Below are 21,472 nucleotides of genomic sequence, written 5' to 3'. Positions count from 1 at the left end.
TTTTTGGTGGAAACAGATGGGTTTTTATCATCAGAAACAGAATTAGCCCTCGACGTCTGAAACACTTTTTTTGAAAAAAATCCCTAAGCCGCGCGGTCACAATTTCAGCAAAAATCTGGCGTTTTGGATTTCACTCAAAAATGGTGCCAAACTGTTGCAAACGATCCCCTGAAAGGTTTTTCGGTGGAAAGAGATGGGTTTTTATCATCAGAAAGAGAATTAGCCGTCGACGTCTGAACAACTTTTTTTGAAAAAATCCCTAAGCCGCGCGGTCACAATTTCAGCAGAAATCTGGCGTTTTGGAATTCACTCAAAAATGGTGCCAAACTGTTGCAAACGATCCCCTGAAAGGTTTTTTGGCGGAAACAGGTGGGTTTTTATCATCAGAAACAGAATTAGCCTTCGACGTCTGAACAACTTTTTTTTAAAAAAATCCCTAAGCCGCGCGGTCAGAATTTCAGCAAAAATCTGGCGTTTTGGAATTCACTCAATAATGGTGCCAAACAGTTGAAAAGGATCCCCTGAAAGGTTTTTCGGTGGAAACAGATGGGTTTTTATCATCAGAAACAGAATTAGCCGTCGACGTCTGAAACCCTTTTTTTGAAAAAATCCCTAAGACGCGCGGTCACAATTTCAGCAAAAATCTGGCGTTTTGGAATTCACTCAAAAATGGTGCCAAACTGTTGCAAACGATCCCCTGAAAGGTTTTTCGGTGGAAAGAGATGGGTTTTTATCATCCAAAAGAGAATTAGCCTTCAACATCTGAGCAACTTTTTTTAAAAAAAATCCCTAAGCCGCGCAGTCAGAATTTCAGCAAAAATCTGACATTCTGGAATTCACTCAAAAATGGTGCCAAACTGTTGCAAACGATCCCCTGAAAGGTTTTTTGGAGGAAACAGGTGGGTTTTTTTCATCAGGAACAGAATTAGCCGTCGACGTCTGAACAACTTTTTTTTTAAAAAATCCCTAAGCCGCGCGGTCACAATTTCAGCAAAAATCTGGCGTTTTGGATTTCACTCAAAAATGGTGCCAAACTGTTGCAAACGATCCCCTGAAAGGTTTTTCGGTGGAAAGAGATGGGTTTTTATCATCAGAAAGAGAATTAGCCGTCGACGTCTGAACAACTTTTTTTCAAAAAAACCCCTAAGCCGCGCGGTCAGAATTTCAGCAAAAATCTGACATTCTGGAATTCACTCAAAAATGGTGCCAAACTGTTGCAAACGATCCCCTGAAAGGTTTTTTGGAGGAAACAGGTGGGTTTTTATCATCAGGAACAGAATTAGCCGTCGACGTCTGAACAACTTTTTTTTTAAAAAATCCCTAAGCCGCGCGGTCAGAATTTCAGCAAAAATCTGACATTCTGGAATTCACTCAAAAATGGTGCCAAACTGTTGCAAACGATCGCCTGAAAGGTTTTTCGGTGGAAACAGATGGGTTTTCATCATCAGAAACAGAATTAGCCCTCGACGTCTGAACAACTTTTTTTAAAAAAATACCTAAGCCGCGCGGTCACAATTTCAGCAAAAATCTGGCGTTTTAGAATTCACTCAAAAATGGTGCCAAACTGTTGCAAACGATCCCCTGAAAGGTTTTTTGGAGGAAACAGATGGGTTTTTATCATTGGAAACAGAATTAGCCCTCGATGTCTGAACAACTTTTTTTTGAAAAAATCCCTAAGCCGCGCGGTCACAATTTCAGCAGAAATCTGGCGTTTTGGAATTCACTCAAAAATGGTGCCAAACTGTTGCAAACGATCCCCTGAAAGGTTTTTTGGCGGAAACAGGTGGGTTTTTATCATCAGAAACAGAATTAGCCTTCGACGTCTGAACAACTTTTTTTAAAAAAAATCCCTAAGCCGCGCGGTCAGAATTTCAGCAAAAATCTGGCGTTTTGGAATTCACTCAATAATGGTGCCAAACAGTTGAAAAGGATCCCCTGAAAGGTTTTTTGGTGGAAACAGATGGGTTTTTATCATCAGAAACAGAATTAGCCGTCGACGTCTGAAACCCTTTTTTTGAAAAAATCCCTAAGCCGCGCGGTCACAATTTCAGCAAAAATCTGGCGTTTTGGAATTCACTCAAAAATGGTGCCAAACTGTTGCAAACGATCCCCTGAAAGGTTTTTCGGTGGAAAGAGATGGGTTTTTATCATCCAAAAGAGAATTAGCCTTCAACATCTGAGCAACTTTTTAAAAAAAAAATCCCTAAGCCGCGCAGTCAGAATTTCAGCAAAAATCTGACATTCTGGAATTCACTCAAAAATGGTGCCAAACTGTTGCAAACGATCCCCTGAAAGGTTTTTTGGAGGAAACAGGTGGGTTTTTTTCATCAGGAACAGAATTAGCCGTCGACGTCTGAACAACTTTTTTTTTAAAAAATCCCTAAGCCGCGCGGTCACAATTTCAGCAAAAATCTGGCGTTTTGGATTTCACTCAAAAATGGTGCCAAACTGTTGCAAACGATCCCCTGAAAGGTTTTTCGGTGGAAAGAGATGGGTTTTTATCATCAGAAAGAGAATTAGCCGTCGACGTCTGAACAACTTTTTTTCAAAAAAACCCCTAAGCCGCGCGGTCAGAATTTCAGCAAAAATCTGACATTCTGGAATTCACTCAAAAATGGTGCCAAACTGTTGCAAACGATCGCCTGAAAGGTTTTTTGGAGGAAACAGATGGGTTTTTATCATTGGAAACAGAATTAGCCCTCGATGTCTGAACAACTTTTTTTTGAAAAAATCCCTAAGCCGCGCGGTCACAATTTCAGCAGAAATCTGGCGTTTTGGAATTCAATCAAAAATGGTGCCAAACTGTTGCAAACGATCCCCTGAAAGGTTTTTCGGTGGAAACAGATGGGTTTTTATCATCAGAAACAGAATTAGCCGTCGACGTCTGAAACACTTTTTTTGAAAAAATCCCTAAGCCGCGCGGTCACAATTTCAGCAAAAATCTGGCGTTTTGGAATTCACTCAAAAATGGTGCCAAACTGTTGCAAACGATCCCCTGAAAGGTTTTTCGGTGGAAAGAGATGGGTTTTTATCATCAAAAAGAGAATTAGCCTTCGACGTCTGAGCAACTTTAAAAAAAAAAAATCCCTAAGCCGCGCGGTCACAATTTCAGCAGAAATCTGGCGTTTTGGAATTCAATCAAAAATGGTGCCAAACTGTTGCAAACGATCCCCTGAAAGGTTTTTCGGTGGAAACAGATGGGTTTTTAGCATCGGAAACAGAATTAGCCCTCGACGTCTGAACATTTTTTTGTGAAAAAATCCCTAAACCGCGCGGTCACAATTTCAGCAAAAATCTGGCGTTTTGGAATTCACTCAAAAATGGTGACAAACTGTTGCAAATGATTCCCTGAAAGGTTTTTTGGTGGAAACATATGGGTTTTTATCATCAGAAACAGAATTAGCCCTCGACGTCTGAAACACTTTTTTTGAAAAAATCCCTAAGCCGCGCGGTCACAATTTCAGCAAAAATCAGGCGTTTTGGATTTCACTCAAAAATGGTGCCAAACTGTTGCAAACGATCCCCTGAAAGGTTTTTCGGTGGAAAGAGATGGGTTTTTATCATCAGAAAGAGAATTAGCCGTCGACGTCTGAACAACTTTTTTTCAAAAAAACCCCTAAGCCGCGCGGTCAGAATTTCAGCAAAAATCTGACATTCTGGAATTCACTCAAAAATGGTGCCAAACTGTTGCAAACGATCCCCTGAAAGGTTTTTTGGCGGAAACAGGTGGGTTTTTATAATCAGAAACAGAATTAGCCGTCGACGTCTGAACAACTTTTTTTTTTAAAAATCCCTAAGCCGCGCGGTCAGAATTTCAGTAAAAATCTGACATTCTGGAATTCATTTAAAAATGGTGCCAAACTGTCGCAAACGATCCCCTGAAAGGTTTGTCGGTGGAAACAGGTTGGTTTTTATCATCAGAAACAGAATTAGCCGTCGACGTCTGAACAACTTTTTTTTAAAACATCCCTAAGCAAAAATCTGACATTCTGGAATTCACTCAAAAATGGTGCCAAACTGTTGCAAACGATCCCCTGAAAGGTTTTTCGGTGGAAACAGATGGGTTTTTATCATCGGAAACAGAATTAGCACTCGAAGTCTGAACACCTTTTTTTGAAAAAATCCCTAATCCGCGCGGTCACAATTTCAGCAAAAATCTGGCGTTTTGGAATTCACTCAAAAATGGTGACAAACTGTTGCAAATGATCGCCTGAAAGGTTTTTTGGTGGAAACAGATGGGTTTTTATCATCAGAAAGAGAATTCGCCCTCAACGTCTGAACAACTTTTTAAAAAAAAAATCCCTAAGCAGCGCGGTCAAAATTTCAGCAAAAATCTGGTGTTTTGGAATTCACTCAAAAATGATGACAAACTGTTGCAAATGATCCCCCGAAATGTTTTATGGTGGAAACAGATGGGTTTTTATCATCAGAAACAGAACTAGCCTTAGACGTCTGAACAACTCCTTTTTTTTGAAAAAATCCCTAAGCCGCGCGGTCACAATTTCAGCAAAAATCTGGCGTTTTGGAATTCACTCAAAATTGGTGCCAAACTGTTGCAAATGATCCCCTGAAAGGTTTTTCGGTGGAAACAGGTGGGTTTTTATCATCAGAAACAGAATTAGCCGTCGACGTCTGAAACACTTTTTTTGAAAAAATCCCTAAGCCGCGCGGTCACAATTTCAGCAAAAATCTGGCGTTTTGGAATTCACTCAAAAATGGTGCCAAACTGTTGCAAACGATCCCCTGAAAGTTTTTTTGGTGGAAACAGATGGGTTTTTATCATCAGAAACAGAATTAGCCCTCGACGTCTGAAACACTTTTTTTGAAAAAATTCCTAAAGCCGCGCGGTCACAATTTCAGCAAAAATCTGGCGTTTTGGATTTCACTCAAAAATGGTGCCAAACTGTTGCAAACGATCCCCTGAAAGGTTTTTCGGTGGAAAGAGATGGGTTTTTATCATCAGAAACAGAATTAGCCGTCCTCGTCTGAACAATTTTTTTTTATAAAAATCCCTAAGCCGCGCGGTCAGAATTTCAGCAAAAATCTGGCGTTTTGGAATTCACTCAAAATTGGTGCCAAACTGTTGCAAATGATCCCCTGAAAGGTTTTTCTGTGGAAACAGGTGGGTTTTTATCATCAGAAACAGAATTAGCCGTCGATGTCTGAAACACTTTTTTTGAAAAAATCCCTAAGCCGCGCGGTCACAATTTCAGCAAAAATCTGGCGTTTTGGAATTCACTCAAAAATGGTGCCAAACTGTTGCAACCGATCCCCTGAAAGGTTTTTCGGTGGAAAGAGATGGGGTTTTATCATCAGAAACAGAATTAGCCGTCGACGTCTGAACAACTTTTTTTTAAACAAATCCCTAAGCCGCGCGGTCAGAATTTCAGCAAAAATCTGACATTCTGGAATTCATTCAAAAATGGTGCCAAACTGTTGCAAACGATCCCCTGAAAGGTTTTTTGGCGGAAACAGGTGGGTTTTTATCATCAGAAACAGAATTAGCCGTCGACGTCTGAACAACGTTTTTTTGAAAAAAATCCCTAAGCCGCGCGGTCAGAATTTCAGCAAAAATCTGACATTCTGGAATTCACTCAAAAATGGTGCCAAACTGTTGCAAACGATCCCCTGAAAGGTTTTTCGGTGGAAACAGGTGGGTTTTTATCATCAGAAACAGAATTAGCAGTCAACGTCTGAAACACTTTTTTTGAAAAAATCCCTAAGCCGCGCTGTCACAATTTCAGGAAAAATCTGGCGTTTTGGATTTCACTCAAAAATGGTGCCAAACTGTTGCAAACGATCCCCTGAAAGGTTTTTTGGCGGAAAAAGGTGGGTTTTTATCATCAGAAACAGAATTAGCCGTCGACGTCTGTACAACTTTTTTTAAAAATATCCCTAAGCCGCGCGGTCAGAATTTCAGCAAAAATCTGACATTATGTAATTCACTCAAAAATGGTGCCAAACTGTTGCAAACGATCCCCTGAAAGGTTTTTTGGTGGAAACAGATGGGTTTTTATCATCAGAAACAGAATTGGCCGTCCTCGTCTGAACACCTTTTTTTGAAAAACTCCCTAAACCGCGCGGTCAGAATTTCAGCAAAAATCTGACATTCTGGAATTCACTCAAAAATGGTGCGAAACTGTTGCAAACGATCCCCTGAAAGGTTTTTTGGTGGAAACAGATGGGTTTTTATCATCAGAAACAGAATTAGCCCTCGACGTCTGAAACACTTTTTTTGAAAAAATCCCTAAGCCGCGCGGTCACAATTTCAGCAAAAATCTGGCGTTTTGGAATTCACTCAAAAATGGTGACAAACTGTTGCAAATGATTCCCTGAAAGGTTTTTTGGTGGAAACAGATGGGTTTTTATCATCAGAAACAGAATTAGCCCTCGACGTCTGAAACACTTTTTTTGAAAAAATCCCTAAGCCGCGCGGTCACAATTTCAGGAAAAATCTGGCGTTTTGGAATTCACTCCAAAAATGGTGCCAAACTGTTGCAAACGATCCCCTGAAAGGTTTTTCGGTGGAAAGAGATGGCTTTTTATCATCCAAAAGAGAATTAGCCTTCAACATCTGAGCAACTTTTTTAAAAAAAAATCCCTAAGCCGCGCGGTCAGAATTTCAGCAAAAATCTGGCGTTTTGGAATTCACTCAAAAATGGTGCCAAACTGTTGCAAACGATCCTCTGAAAGGTTTTTTGGCGGAAACAGATGGGTTTTTATAATCAGAAACAGAATTATCCCTCGATGTCTGAACAACTTTTTTTTAAAAAAATCCCTAAGGCGCGCGGTCAGAATTTCAGCAAAAATCTGACATTCTGGAATTCACTCAAAAATGGTGCCAAACTGTTGCAAACGATCCCCTGAAAGGATTTTTGGAGGAAACAGATGGGTTTTTCTCATTGGAAACAGAATTAGCCCTCGATGTCTGAACAACTTTTTTTTGAAAAAATCCCTAAGCCGCGCGGTCAGAATTTCAGCAAAAATCTGACATTCTGGAATTCACTCAAAAATGGTGCCAAACTGTTGCAAACGATCCCCTGAAAGGTTTTTTGGCGGAAACAGGTGGGTTTTTATCATCAGAAACAGAATTAGCCGTCGACGTCTGTACAATTTTTTTTTGAAAAAATCCCTAAGCCGCGCGGTCAGAATTTCAGCAATAATCTGACATTCTGAAATTCACTCAAAAATGGTGCCAAACTGTTGCAAACGATCCCCTGAAAGGTTTTTTGGCGGAAACAGGTGGGTTTTTATTATCAGAAACAGAATTAGCCTTCGACGTCTGAACAACTTTTTTAAAAAAAAATCCCTAAGCCGCGCGGTCAGAATTTCAGCAAAAATCTGACATTCTGGAATTCACTCAAAAATGGTGCCAAACTGTTGCAAACGATCCCCTGAAAGGTTTTTCGGTGGAAACAGATGGGTTTTTAGCATCGGAAACAGAATTTGCCCTCGACGTCTGAACCCCTTTTTTTGAAAAAATCCCTAAACCGTGGGGTCACAATTTCAGCAAAAATCTGGCGTTTTGGAATTCACTCAAAAATGGTGACAAACTGTTGCAAATGATTCCCTGAAAGGTTTTTTGGTGGAAACAGATGGGTTTTTATCATCAGAAACAGAATTAGCCCTCGACGTCTGAAACACTTTTTTTGAAAAAATCCCTAAGCCGCGCGGTCACAATTTCAGGAAAAATCTGGCGTTTTGGAATTCACTCCAAAAATGGTGCCAAACTGTTGCAAACGATCCCCTGAAAGGTTTTTCGGTGGAAAGAGATGGCTTTTTATCATCCAAAAGAGAATTAGCCTTCAACATCTGAGCAACTTTTTTAAAAAAAAATCCCTAAGCCGCGCGGTCAGAATTTCAGCAAAAATCTGGCGTTTTGGAATTCACTCAAAAATGGTGCCAAACTGTTGCAAACGATCCTCTGAAAGGTTTTTTGGTGGAAACAGATGGGTTTTTATCATCAGAAACAGAATTAGCCCTCGACGTCTGAAACACTTTTTTTGAAAAAATCCCTAAGCCGCGCGCTCACAATTTCAGGAAAAATCTGGCGTTTTGGAATTCACTCCTAAAATGGTGCCAAACTGTTGCAAACGATCCCCTGAAAGGATTTTTGGAGGAAACAGATGGGTTTTTCTCATTGGAAACAGAATTAGCCCTCGATGTCTGAACAACTTTTTTTTGAAAAAATCCCTAAACCGCGCGGTCACAATTTCAGCAAAAATCTGGCGTTTTGGAATTCAGTCAAAAATGGTGACAAACTGTTGCAAATGATCCCCTGAAAGGTTTTTTGGTGGAAACAGATGGGTTTTTATCATCAGAAACAGAATTAGCCCTCGACGTCTGAACAACTTTTTTTGAAAAAATCCCTAAGCCGCGCGGTCAGAATTTCAGCAAAAATCTGACATTCCGGAATTCACTCAAAAATGGTGCCAAACTGTTGCAAACGATCCACTGAAAGGTTTTTTGGCGGAAACAGGTGGGTTTTTATCATCAGAAACAGAATTAGCCGTCGACGTCTGTACAATTTTTTTTTGAAAAAATCCCTAAGCCGCGCAGTCAGAATTTCAGCAAAAATCTGGCATTTTGGAATTCACTCAAAAATGGTGCCAAACTGTTGCAAACGATCCCCTGAAAGGTTTTTTGGAGGAAACAGGTGGATTTTTATCATCAGAAACAGAATTAGCCCTCGATGTCTGAACAACCTTTTTTTGAAAAAATCCCTAAGCCGCGCGGTCACAATTTCAGGAGAAATCTGACATTCTGGAATTCACTCAAAAATGGTGCCAAACTGTTGCAAACGATCACCTGAAAGGTTTTTCGGTGGAAACAGATGGGTTTTTAGCATCGGAAACAGAATTAGCCGTCGACGTCTGAACACCTTTTTTTGAAAAAATCCCTAAACCGCGCGGTCACAATTTCAGCAAAAATCTGGCGTTTTGGAATTCACTCAAAAATGGTGACAAACTGTTGCAAATGATTCCCTGAAAGGTTTTTTGGTGGAAACAGATGGGTTTTTATCATCAGAAACAGAATTAGCCCTCGACGTCTGAAACACTTTTTTTGAAAAAATCCCTAAGCCGCGCGGTCACAATTTCAGCAAAAATCTGGCGTTTTGGATTTCACTCAAAAATGGTGCCAAACTGTTGCAAACGATCCCCTGAAAGGTTTTTCGGTGGAAAGAGATGGGTTTTTATCATCAGAAAGAGAATTAGCCGTCGACGTCTGAACAACTTTTTTTGAAAAAATCCCTAAGCCGCGCGGTCACAATTTCAGCAGAAATCTGGCGTTTTGGAATTCACTCAAAAATGGTGCCAAACTGTTGCAAACGATCCCCTGAAAGGTTTTTTGGCGGAAACAGGTGGGTTTTTATCATCAGAAACAGAATTAGCCTTCGACGTCTGAACAACTTTTTTTTAAAAAAATCCCTAAGCCGCGCGGTCAGAATTTCAGCAAAAATCTGGCGTTTTGGAATTCACTCAATAATGGTGCCAAACAGTTGAAAAGGATCCCCTGAAAGGTTTTTCGGTGGAAACAGATGGGTTTTTATCATCAGAAACAGAATTAGCCGTCGACGTCTGAAACCCTTTTTTTGAAAAAATCCCTAAGACGCGCGGTCACAATTTCAGCAAAAATCTGGCGTTTTGGAATTCACTCAAAAATGGTGCCAAACTGTTGCAAACGATCCCCTGAAAGGTTTTTCGGTGGAAAGAGATGGGTTTTTATCATCCAAAAGAGAATTAGCCTTCAACATCTGAGCAACTTTTTTTAAAAAAAATCCCTAAGCCACGCAGTCAGAATTTCAGCAAAAATCTGACATTCTGGAATTCACTCAAAAATGGTGCCAAACTGTTGCAAACGATCCCCTGAAAGGTTTTTTGGAGGAAAAAGGTGGGTTTTTTTCATCAGGAACAGAATTAGCCGTCGACGTCTGAACAACTTTTTTTTAAAAAAATCCCTAAGCCGCGCGGTCACAATTTCAGCAAAAATCTGGCGTTTTGGATTTCACTCAAAAATGGTGCCAAACTGTTGCAAACGATCCCCTGAAAGGTTTTTCGGTGGAAAGAGATGGGTTTTTATCATCAGAAAGAGAATTAGCCGTCGACGTCTGAAAAACTTTTTTTCAAAAAAACCCCTAAGCCGCGCGGTCAGAATTTCAGCAAAAATCTGACATTCTGGAATTCACTCAAAAATGGTGCCAAACTGTTGCAAACGATCCCCTGAAAGGTTTTTTGGAGGAAACAGGTGGGTTTTTATCATCAGGAACAGAATTAGCCGTCGACGTCTGAACAACTTTTTTTTTAAAAAATCCCTAAGCCGCGCGGTCAGAATTTCAGCAAAAATCTGACATTCTGGAATTCACTCAAAAATGGTGCCAAACTGTTGCAAACGATCGCCTGAAAGGTTCTTCGGTGGAAACAGATGGGTTTTTATCATCAGAAACAGAATTAGCCCTCGACGTCTGAACAACTTTTTTAAAAAAAATACCTAAGCCGCGCGGTCACAATTTCAGCAAAAATCTGGCGTTTTAGAATTCACTCAAAAATGGTGCCAAACTGTTGCAAACGATCCCCTGAAAGGTTTTTTGGAGGAAACAGATGGGTTTTTATCATTGGAAACAGAATTAGCCCTCGATGTCTGAACAACTTTTTTTTGAAAAAATCCCTAAGCCGCGCGGTCACAATTTCAGCAGAAATCTGGCGTTTTGGAATTCACTCAAAAATGGTGCCAAACTGTTGCAAACGATCCCCTGAAAGGTTTTTTGGCGGAAACAGGTGGGTTTTTATCATCAGAAACAGAATTAGCCTTCGACGTCTGAACAACTTTTTTTAAAAAAAATCCCTAAGCCGCGCGGTCAGAATTTCAGCAAAAATCTGGCGTTTTGGAATTCACTCAATAATGGTGCCAAACAGTTGAAAAGGATCCCCTGAAAGGTTTTTTGGTGGAAACAGATGGGTTTTTATCATCAGAAACAGAATTAGCCGTCGACGTCTGAAACCCTTTTTTTGAAAAAATCCCTAAGCCGCGCGGTCACAATTTCAGCAAAAATCTGGCGTTTTGGAATTCACTCAAAAATGGTGCCAAACTGTTGCAAACGATCCCCTGAAAGGTTTTTCGGTGGAAAGAGATGGGTTTTTATCATCCAAAAGAGAATTAGCCTTCAACATCTGAGCAAATTTTTTAAAAAAAAATCCCTAAGCCGCGCAGTCAGAATTTCAGCAAAAATCTGACATTCTGGAATTCACTCAAAAATGGTGCCAAACTGTTGCAAACGATCCCCTGAAAGGTTTTTTGGAGGAAACAGGTGGGTTTTTTTCATCAGGAACAGAATTAGCCGTCGACGTCTGAACAACTTTTTTTTTTAAAAATCCCTAAGCCGCGCGGTCACAATTTCAGCAAAAATCTGGCGTTTTGGATTTCACTCAAAAATGGTGCCAAACTGTTGCAAACGATCCCCTGAAAGGTTTTTCGGTGGAAAGAGATGGGTTTTTATCATCAGAAAGAGAATTAGCCGTCGACGTCTGAACAACTTTTTTTCAAAAAAACCCCTAAGCCGCGCGGTCAGAATTTCAGCAAAAATCTGACATTCTGGAATTCACTCAAAAATGGTGCCAAACTGTTGCAAACGATCGCCTGAAAGGTTTTTTGGAGGAAACAGGTGGGTTTTTTTCATCAGGAACAGAATTAGCCCTCGACGTCTGAACAACTTTTTTTTTTAAAAATCCCTAAGCCGCGCGGTCACAATTTCAGCAAAAATCTGACGTTTTGGAATTCACTCAAAAATGGTGCCAAACTGTTGCAAACGATCCCCTGAAAGGTTTTTTGGACGAAACAGATGGGTTTTTATCATTGGAAACAGAATTAGCCCTCGATGTCTGAACAACTTTTTTTTGAAAAAATCCCTAAACCGCGCGGTCACAATTTCAGCAGAAATCTGGCGTTTTGGAATTCAATCAAAAATGGTGCCAAACTGTTGCAAACGATCCCCTGAAAGGTTTTTCGGTGGAAACAGATGGGTTTTTATCATCAGAAACAGAATTAGCCGTCGACGTCTGAAACCCTTTTTTTGAAAAAATCCCTAAGCCGCGCGGTCACAATTTCAGCAAAAATCTGGCGTTTTGGAATTCACTCAAAAATGGTGCCAAACTGTTGCAAACGATCCCCTGAAAGGTTTTTCGGTGGAAAGAGATGGGTTTTTATCATCAAAAAGAGAATTAGCCTTCGACGTCTGAGCAACTTTTAAAAAAAAAAATCCCTAAGCCGCGCGGTCAGAATTTCAGCAAAAATCTGGCGTTTTGGAATTCACTCAAAAATGGTGCCAAACTGTTGCAAACGATCCTCTGAAAGGTTTTTTGGCGGAAACAGATGGGTTTTTAGCATCGGAAACAGAATTAGCCCTCGACGTCTGAACATTTTTTTGTGAAAAAATCCCTAAACCGCGCGGTCACAATTTCAGCAAAAATCTGGCGTTTTGGAATTCACTCAAAAATGGTGACAAACTGTTGCAAATGATTCCCTGAAAGGTTTTTTGGTGGAAACATATGGGTTTTTATCATCAGAAACAGAATTAGCCCTCGACGTCTGAAACACTTTTTTTGAAAAAATCCCTAAGCCGCGCGGTCAGAATTTCAGCAAAAATCTGACATTCTGGAATTCACTCAAAAATGGTGCCAAACTGTTGCAAACGATCCCCTGAAAGGTTTTTTGGCGGAAACAGGTGGGTTTTTATAATCAGAAACAGAATTAGCCGTCGACGTCTGAACAACTTTTTTTTAAAAAAATCCCTAAGCCGCGCGGTCAGAATTTCAGTAAAAATCTGACATTCTGGAATTCATTTAAAAATGGTGCCAAACTGTTGCAAACGATCCCCTGAAAGGTTTCTCGGTGGAAACAGGTTGGTTTTTATCATCAGAAACAGAATTAGCCGTCGACGTCTGAACAACTTTTTTTTAAAACATCCCTAAGCAAAAATCTGACATTCTGGAATTCACTCAAAAATGGTGCCAAACTGTTGCAAACGATCCCCTGAAAGGTTTTTCGGTGGAAACAGATGGGTTTTTATCATCGGAAACAGAATTAGCCCTCGAAGTCTGAACACCTTTTTTTGAAAAAATCCCTAATCCGCGCGGTCACAATTTCAGCAAAAATCTGGCGTTTTGGAATTCACTCAAAAATGGTGACAAACTGTTGCAAATGATCGCCTGAAAGGTTTTTTGGTGGAAACAGATGGGTTTTTATCATCAGAAAGAGAATTCGCCCTCAACGTCTGAACAACTTTTTAAAAAAAAAATCCCTAAGCCGCGCGGTCAAAATTTCAGCAAAAATCTGGTGTTTTGGAATTCACTCAAAAATGATGACAAACTGTTGCAAATGATCCCCCGAAATGTTTTATGGTGGAAACAGATGGGTTTTTATCATCAGAAACAGAACTAGCCTTAGACGTCTGAACAACTCCTTTTTTTTGAAAAAATCCCTAAGCCGCGCGGTCACAATTTCAGCAAAAATCTGGCGTTTTGGAATTCACTCAAAATTGGTGCCAAACTGTTGCAAATGATCCCCTGAAAGGTTTTTCGGTGGAAACAGGTGGGTTTTTATCATCAGAAACAGAATTAGCCGTCGACGTCTGAAACACTTTTTTTGAAAAAATCCCTAAGCCGCGCGGTCACAATTTCAGCAAAAATCTGGCGTTTTGGAATTCACTCAAAAATGGTGCCAAACTGTTGCAAACGATCCCCTGAAAGTTTTTTTGGTGGAAACAGATGGGTTTTTATCATCAGAAACAGAATTAGCCCTCGACGTCTGAAACACTTTTTTTGAAAAAATTCCTAAAGCCGCGCGGTCACAATTTCAGCAAAAATCTGGCGTTTTGTATTTCACTCAAAAATGGTGCCAAACTGTTGCAAACGATCCCCTGAAAGGTTTTTCGGTGGAAAGAGATGGGTTTTTATCATCAGAAACAGAATTAGCCGTCCTCGTCTGAACAATTTTTTTTTATAAAAATCCCTAAGCCGCGCGGTCAGAATTTCAGCAAAAATCTGGCGTTTTGGAATTCACTCAAAATTGGTGCCAAACTGTTGCAAATGATCCCCTGAAAGGTTTTTCTGTGGAAACAGGTGGGTTTTTATCATCAGAAACAGAATTAGCCGTCGACGTCTGAAACACTTTTTTTGAAAAAATCCCTAAGCCGCGCGGTCACAATTTCAGCAAAAATCTGGCGTTTTGGAATTCACTCAAAAATGGTGCCAAACTGTTGCAACCGATCCCCTGAAAGGTTTTTCGGTGGAAAGAGATGGGGTTTTATCATCAGAAACAGAATTAGCCGTCGACGTCTGAACAACTTTTTTTTAAACAAATCCCTAAGCCGCGCGGTCAGAATTTCAGCAAAAATCTGACATTCTGGAATTCATTCAAAAATGGTGCCAAACTGTTGCAAACGATCCCCTGAAAGGTTTTTTGGCGGAAACAGGTGGGTTTTTATCATCAGAAACAGAATTAGCCGTCGACGTCTGAACAACGTTTTTTTGAAAAAAATCCCTAAGCCGCGCGGTCAGAATTTCAGCAAAAATCTGACATTCTGGAATTCACTCAAAAATGGTGCCAAACTGTTGCAAACGATCCCCTGAAAGGTTTTTCGGTGGAAACAGGTGGGTTTTTATCATCAGAAACAGAATTAGCAGTCAACGTCTGAAACACTTTTTTTGAAAAAATCCCTAAGCCGCGCTGTCACAATTTCAGCAAAAATCTGGCGTTTTGGATTTCACTCAAAAATGGTGCCAAACTGTTGCAAACGATCCCCTGAAAGGTTTTTTGGCGGAAAAAGGTGGGTTTTTATCATCAGAAACAGAATTGGCCGTCCTCGTCTGAACACCTTTTTTTGAAAAACTCCCTAAACCGCGCGGTCAGAATTTCAGCAAAAATCTGACATTCTGGAATTCACTCAAAAATGGTGCCAAACTGTTGCAAACGATCCCCTGAAAGGTTTTTTGGCGGAAACAGGTGGGTTTTTATCATCAGAAACAGAATTAGCCGTCGACGACTGAACACCTTTTTTTGAAAAAATCCCTAAGCCGCGCGGTCACAATTTCAGCAGAAATCTGGCGTTTTGGAATTCACTCAAAAATGGTGCCAAACTGTTGCAAACGATCCCCTGAAAGGTTTTTTGGAGGAAACAGGTGGGTTTTTATTATCAGAAACAGAATTAGCCTTCGACGTCTGAACAACTTTTAAAAAAAAAAATCCCTAAGCCGCGCGGTCAGAATTTCAGCAAAAATCTGACATTCAGGAATTCACTCAAAAATGGTGCCAAACTGTTGCAAACGATCGCCTGAAAGGTTTTTCGGTGGAAACAGATGGGTTTTTAGCATCGGAAACAGAATTAGCCCTCGACGTCTGAACACCTTTTTTTGAAAAAATCCCTAAACCGCGCGGTCACAATTTCAGCAAAAATCTGGCGTTTTGGAATTCACTCAAAAATGGTGACAAACTGTTGCAAATGATTCCCTGAAAGGTTTTTTGGTGGAAACCGATGGGTTTTTATCATCAGAAACAGAATTAGCCCTCGACGTCTGAAACACATTTTTTGAAAAAATCCCTAAGCCGCGCGGTCACAATTTCAGGAAAAATCTGGCGTTTTGGAATTCACTCAAAAATGGTGCCAAACTGTTGCAAACGATCCCCTGAAAGGTTTTTCGGTGGAAAGAGATGGGTTTTTATCATCCAAAAGAGAATTAGCCTTCAACATCTGAGCAACTTTTTTTAAAAAAAATCCCTAAGCCGCGCGGTCAGAATTTCAGCAAAAATCTGGCGTTTTGGAATTCACTCAAAAATGGTGCCAAACTGTTGCAAACGATCCTCTGAAAGGTTTTTTGGCGGAAACAGATGGGTTTTTCTCATTGGAAACAGAATTAGCCCTCGATGTCTGAACAACTTTTTTTTGAAAAAATCCCTAAGCCGCGCGGTCACAATTTCAGCAGAAATCTGACATTCTGGAATTCACTCAAAAATGGTGCCAAACTGTTGCAAACGATCCCCTGAAAGGTTTTTCGTTGGAAACAGATGGGTTTTTAGCATCGGAAACAGAATTAGCCCTCGACGTCTGAACACCTTTTTTTGAAAAACTCCCTAAACCGCGCGGTCAGAATTTCAGCAAAAATCTGACATTCTGGAATTCACTCAAAAATGGTGCCAAACTGTTGCAAACGATCCCCTGAAAGGTTTTTTGGCAGAAACAGGTGGGTTTTTATCATCAGAAACAGAATTAGCCGTCGACGGCTGAACACCTTTTTTTGAAAAAATCCCTAAGCCGCGCGGTCACAATTTCAGCAGAAATCTGGCGTTTTGGAATTCACTCAAAAATGGTGCCAAACTGTTGCAAACGATCCCCTGAAAGGTTTTTTGGCGGAAACAGGTGGGTTTTTATTATCAGAAACAGAATTAGGCTTCGACGTCTGAACAACTTTTTAAAAAAAAAATCCCTAAGCCGCGCGGTCAGAATTTCAGCAAAAATCTGACATTCTGGAATTCACTCAAAAATGGTGCCAAACTGTTGCAAACGATCGCCTGAAAGGTTTTTCGGTGGAAACAGATGGGTTTTTAGCATCGGAAACAGAATTAGCCCTCGACGTCTGAACACCTTTTTTTGAAAAAATCCCTAAACCGCGCGGTCACAATTTCAGCAAAAATCTGGCGTTTTGGAATTCACTCAAAAATGGTGACAAATTGTTGCAAATGATTCCCTGAAAGGTTTTTTGGTGGAAACCGATGGGTTTTTATCATCAGAAACAGAATTAGCCCTCGACGTCTGAAACACTTTTTTTGAAAAAATCCCTAAGCCGCGCGGTCACAATTTCAGGAAAAATCTGGCGTTTTGGAATTCACTCAAAAATGGTGCCAAACTGTTGCAAACGATCCCCTGAAAGGTTTTTCGGTGGAAAGAGATGGGTTTTTATCATCCAAAAGAGAATTAGCCTTCAACATCTGAGCAACTTTTTTAAAAAAAAATCCCTAAGCCGCGCGGTGAGAATTTCAGCAAAAATCTGGCGTTTTGGAATTCACTCAAAAATGGTGCCAAACTGTTGCAAACGATCCTCTGAAAGGTTTTTTGGCGGAAACAGATGGGTTTTTATAATCAGAAACAGAATTAGCCGTCGATGTCTGAACAATTTTTTTTTAAAAAAATCCCTAAGGCGCGCGGTCAGAATTTCAGCAAAAATCTGACATTCTGGAATTCACTCAAAAATGGTGCCAAACTGTTGCAAACGATCCCCTGAAAGGATTTTTGGAGGAAACAGATGGGTTTTTCTCATTGGAAACAGAATTAGCCCTCGATGTCTGAACAACTTTTTTTTGAAAAAATCCCTAAGCCGCGCGGTCACAATTTCAGCAGAAATATGACATTCTGGAATTCACTCAAAAATGGTGCCAAACTGTTGCAAACGATCCCCTGAAAGGTTTTTCGGTGGAAACAGGTGGGTTTTTATCATCAGAAACAGAATAAGCCGTCAACGTCTGAAACACTTTTTTTGAAAAAATCCCTAAGCCGCGCAGTCAGAATTTCAGCAAAAATCTGGCGTTTTGGAATTCACTCAAAAATGGTGCCAAAGTGTTGCAAAGAATCCCCTGAAAGGTTTTTTGGAGGAAACAGGTGGGTTTTTATCATCAGAAACAGAATTAGCCCTCGATGTCTGAACAACCTTTTTTTGAAAAAATCCCTAAGCCGCGCGGTCACAATTTCAGCAGAAATCTGACATTCTGGAATTCACTCAAAAATGGTGCCAAACTGTTGCAAACGATTACCTGAAAGGTTTTTCGGTGGAAACAGATGGGTTTTTAGCATCGGAAACAGAATTAGCCGTCGACGGCTGAACACCTTTTTTTGAAAAAATCCCTAAGCCGCGCGGTCAGAATTTCAGCAAAAATCTGGCGTTTTGGAATTCACTCAAAAATGGTGCCAAACTGTTGCAAACGATCCCCTGAAAGGTTTTTTGGAGGAAACAGATGGGTTTTTATCATTGGAAACAGAATTAGCCCTCGATGTCTGAACAACTTTTTTTTGAAAAAATCCCTAAGCCGGGCGGTCACAATTTCAGAAGAAATCTGGCGTTTTGGAATTCACTCAAAAATGGTGCCAAACTGTTGCAAACGATCCCCTGAAAGGTTTTTTGGCGGAAACAGGTGGGTTTTTATCATCCAAAAGAGAATTAGCCTTCAACATCTGAGCAACTTTTTTTAAAAAAAATCCCTAAGCCGCGCAGTCAGAATTTCAGCAAAAATCTGACATTCTGGAATTCACTCAAAAATGGTGCCAAACTGTTGCAAACGATCCCCTGAAAGGTTTTTTGGACGAAACAGATGGGTTTTTATCATTGGAAACAGAATAAGCCCTCGATGTCTGAACAACTTTTTTTTGAAAAAATCCCTAAGCCGCGCGGTCACAATTTCAGCAGAAATCTGGCGTTTTGGAATTCACTCAAAAATGGTGCCAAACTGTTGCAAACGATCCCCTGAAAGTTTTTCGGTGGAAACAGATGGGTTTTTATCATCAGAAACAGAACTAGCCGTCGACGTCTGAAACCCGTTTTTTGAAAAAATCCCTAAGCCGCGCGGTTACAATTTCAGCAAAAATCTGACATTCTGGAATTCACTCAAAAATGGTGCCAAACTGTTGCAAACGATCCCCTGAAAGGTTTTTTGGCGGAAACAGGTGGGTTTTTATAATCAGAAACAGAATTAGCCGTCGACGTCTGAACAACTTTTTTTTAAAAAAATCCCTAAGCCGCGCGGTCAGAATTTCAGTAAAAATCTGACATTCTGGAATTCATTTAAAAATGGTGCCAAACTGTTGCAAACGATCCCCTGAAAGGTTTGTCGGTGGAAACAGGTTGGTTTTTATCATCAGAAACAGAATTAGCCGTCGACGTCTGAACAACTTTTTTTTAAAACATCCCTAAGCAAAAATCTGACATTCTGGAATTCACTCAAAAATGGTGCCAAACTGTTGCAAACGATCCCCTGAAAGGTTTTTCGGTGGAAACAGATGGGTTTTTATCATCGGAAACAGAATTAGCCCTCGAAGTCTGAACACCTTTTTTTGAAAAAATCCCTAATCCGCGCGGTCACAATTTCAGCAAAAATCTGGCGTTTTGGAATTCACTCAAAAATGGTGACAAACTGTTGCAAATGATCGCCTGAAAGGTTTTTTGGTGGAAACAGATGGGTTTTTATCATTGGAAACAGAATAAGCCCTCGATGTCTGAACAACTTTTTTTTGAAAAAATCCCTAAGCCGCGCGGTCACAATTTCAGCAGAAATCTGGCGTTTTGGAATTCACTCAAAAATGGTGCCAAACTGTTGCAAACGATCCCCTGAAAGTTTTTCGGTGGAAACAGATGGGTTTTTATCATCAGAAACAGAACTAGCCGTCGACGTCTGAAACCCGTTTTTTGAAAAAATCCCTAAGCCGCGCGGTTACAATTTCAGCAAAAATCTGACATTCTGGAATTCACTCAAAAATGGTGCCAAACTGTTGCAAACGATCCCCTGAAAGGTTTTTTGGCGGAAACAGGTGGGTTTTTATAATCAGAAACAGAATTAGCCGTCGACGTCTGAACAACTTTTTTTTAAAAAAATCCCTAAGCCGCGCGGTCAGAATTTCAGTAAAAATCTGACATTCTGGAATTCATTTAAAAATGGTGCCAAACTGTTGCAAACGATCCCCTGAAAGGTTTGTCGGTGGAAACAGGTTGGTTTTTATCATCAGAAACAGAATTAGCCGTCGACGTCTGAACAACTTTTTTTTAAAACATCCCTAAGCAAAAATCTGACATTCTGGAATTCACTCAAAAATGGTGCCAAACTGTTGCAAACGATCCCCTGAAAGGTTTTTCGGTGGAAACAGATGGGTTTTTATCATCGGAAACAGAATTAGCCCTCGAAGTCTGAACACCTTTTTTTGAAAAAATCCCTAATCCGCGCGGTCACAATTTCAGCAAAAATCTGGCGTTTTGGAATTCACTCAAAAATGGTGACAAACTGTTGCAAATGATCGCCTGAAAGGTTTTTTGGTGGAAACAGATGGGTTTTTATCATCAGAAAGAGAATTCGCCCTCAACGTCTGAACAACTTTTTAAAAAAAAAATCCCTAAGCCGCGCGGTCAAAATTTCAGCAAAAATCTGGTGTTTTGGAATTCACTCAAAAATGATGACAAACTGTTGCAAATGATCTCCCGAAATGTTTTATGGTGGAAACAGATGGGTTTTTATCATCAGAAACAGAACTAGCCTTAGACGTCTGAACAACTCCTTTTTTTTGAAAAAATCCCTAAGCCGCGCGGTCACAATTTCAGCAAAAATCTGGCGTTTTGGAATTCACTCAAAATTGGTGCCAAACTGTTGCAAATGATCCCCTGAAAGGTTTTTCGGTGGAAACAGGTGGGTTTTTATCATCAGAAACAGAATTAGCCGTCGACGTCTGAAACACTTTTTTTGAAAAAATCCCTAAGCCGCGCGGTCACAATTTCAGCAAAAATCTGGCGTTTTGGAATTCACTCAAAAATGGTGCCAAACTGTTGCAAACGATCCCCTGAAAGTTTTTTTGGTGGAAACAGATGGGTTTTTATCATCAGAAACAGAATTAGCCCTCGACGTCTGAAACACTTTTTTTGAAAAAATTCCTAAAGCCGCGCGGTCACAATTTCAGCAAAAATCTGGCGTTTTGTATTTCACTCAAAAATGGTGCCAAACTGTTGCAAACGATCCCCTGAAAGGTTTTTCGGTGGAAAGAGATGGGTTTTTATCATCAGAAACAGAATTAGCCGTCCTCGTCTGAACAATTTTTTTTTATAAAAATCCCTAAGCCGCGCGGTCAGAATTTCAGCAAAAATCTGGCGTTTTGGAATTCACTCAAAATTGGTGCCAAACTGTTGCAAATGATCCCCTGAAAGGTTTTTCTGTGGAAACAGGTGGGTTTTTATCATCAGAAACAGAATTAGCCGTCGACGTCTGAAACACTTTTTTTGAAAAAATCCCTAAGCCGCGCGGTCACAATTTCAGCAAAAATCTGGCGTTTTGGAATTCACTCAAAAATGGTGCCAAACTGTTGCAACCGATCCCCTGAAAGGTTTTTCGGTGGAAAGAGATGGGGTTTTATCATCAGAAACAGAATTAGCCGTCGACGTCTGAACAACTTTTTTTTAAACAAATCCCTAAGCCGCGCGGTCAGAATTTCAGCAAAAATCTGACATTCTGGAATTCATTCAAAAATGGTGCCAAACTGTTGCAAACGATCCCCTGAAAGGTTTTTTGGCGGAAACAGGTGGGTTTTTATCATCAGAAACAGAATTAGCCGTCGACGTCTGAACAACGTTTTTTTGAAAAAAATCCCTAAGCCGCGCGGTCAGAATTTCAGCAAAAATCTGACATTCTGGAATTCACTCAAAAATGGTGCCAAACTGTTGCAAACGATCCCCTGAAA

This window comes from Podarcis tiliguerta (assembly GCF_965153285.1).
Source record: "Podarcis tiliguerta genome assembly, chromosome: 6".
In the NCBI taxonomy this organism is placed as follows: domain Eukaryota; kingdom Metazoa; phylum Chordata; class Lepidosauria; order Squamata; family Lacertidae; genus Podarcis; species Podarcis tiliguerta.
The sequence above is the reverse complement of the archived record's forward strand: the minus strand, read 5'-3'. Positions refer to the sequence as shown.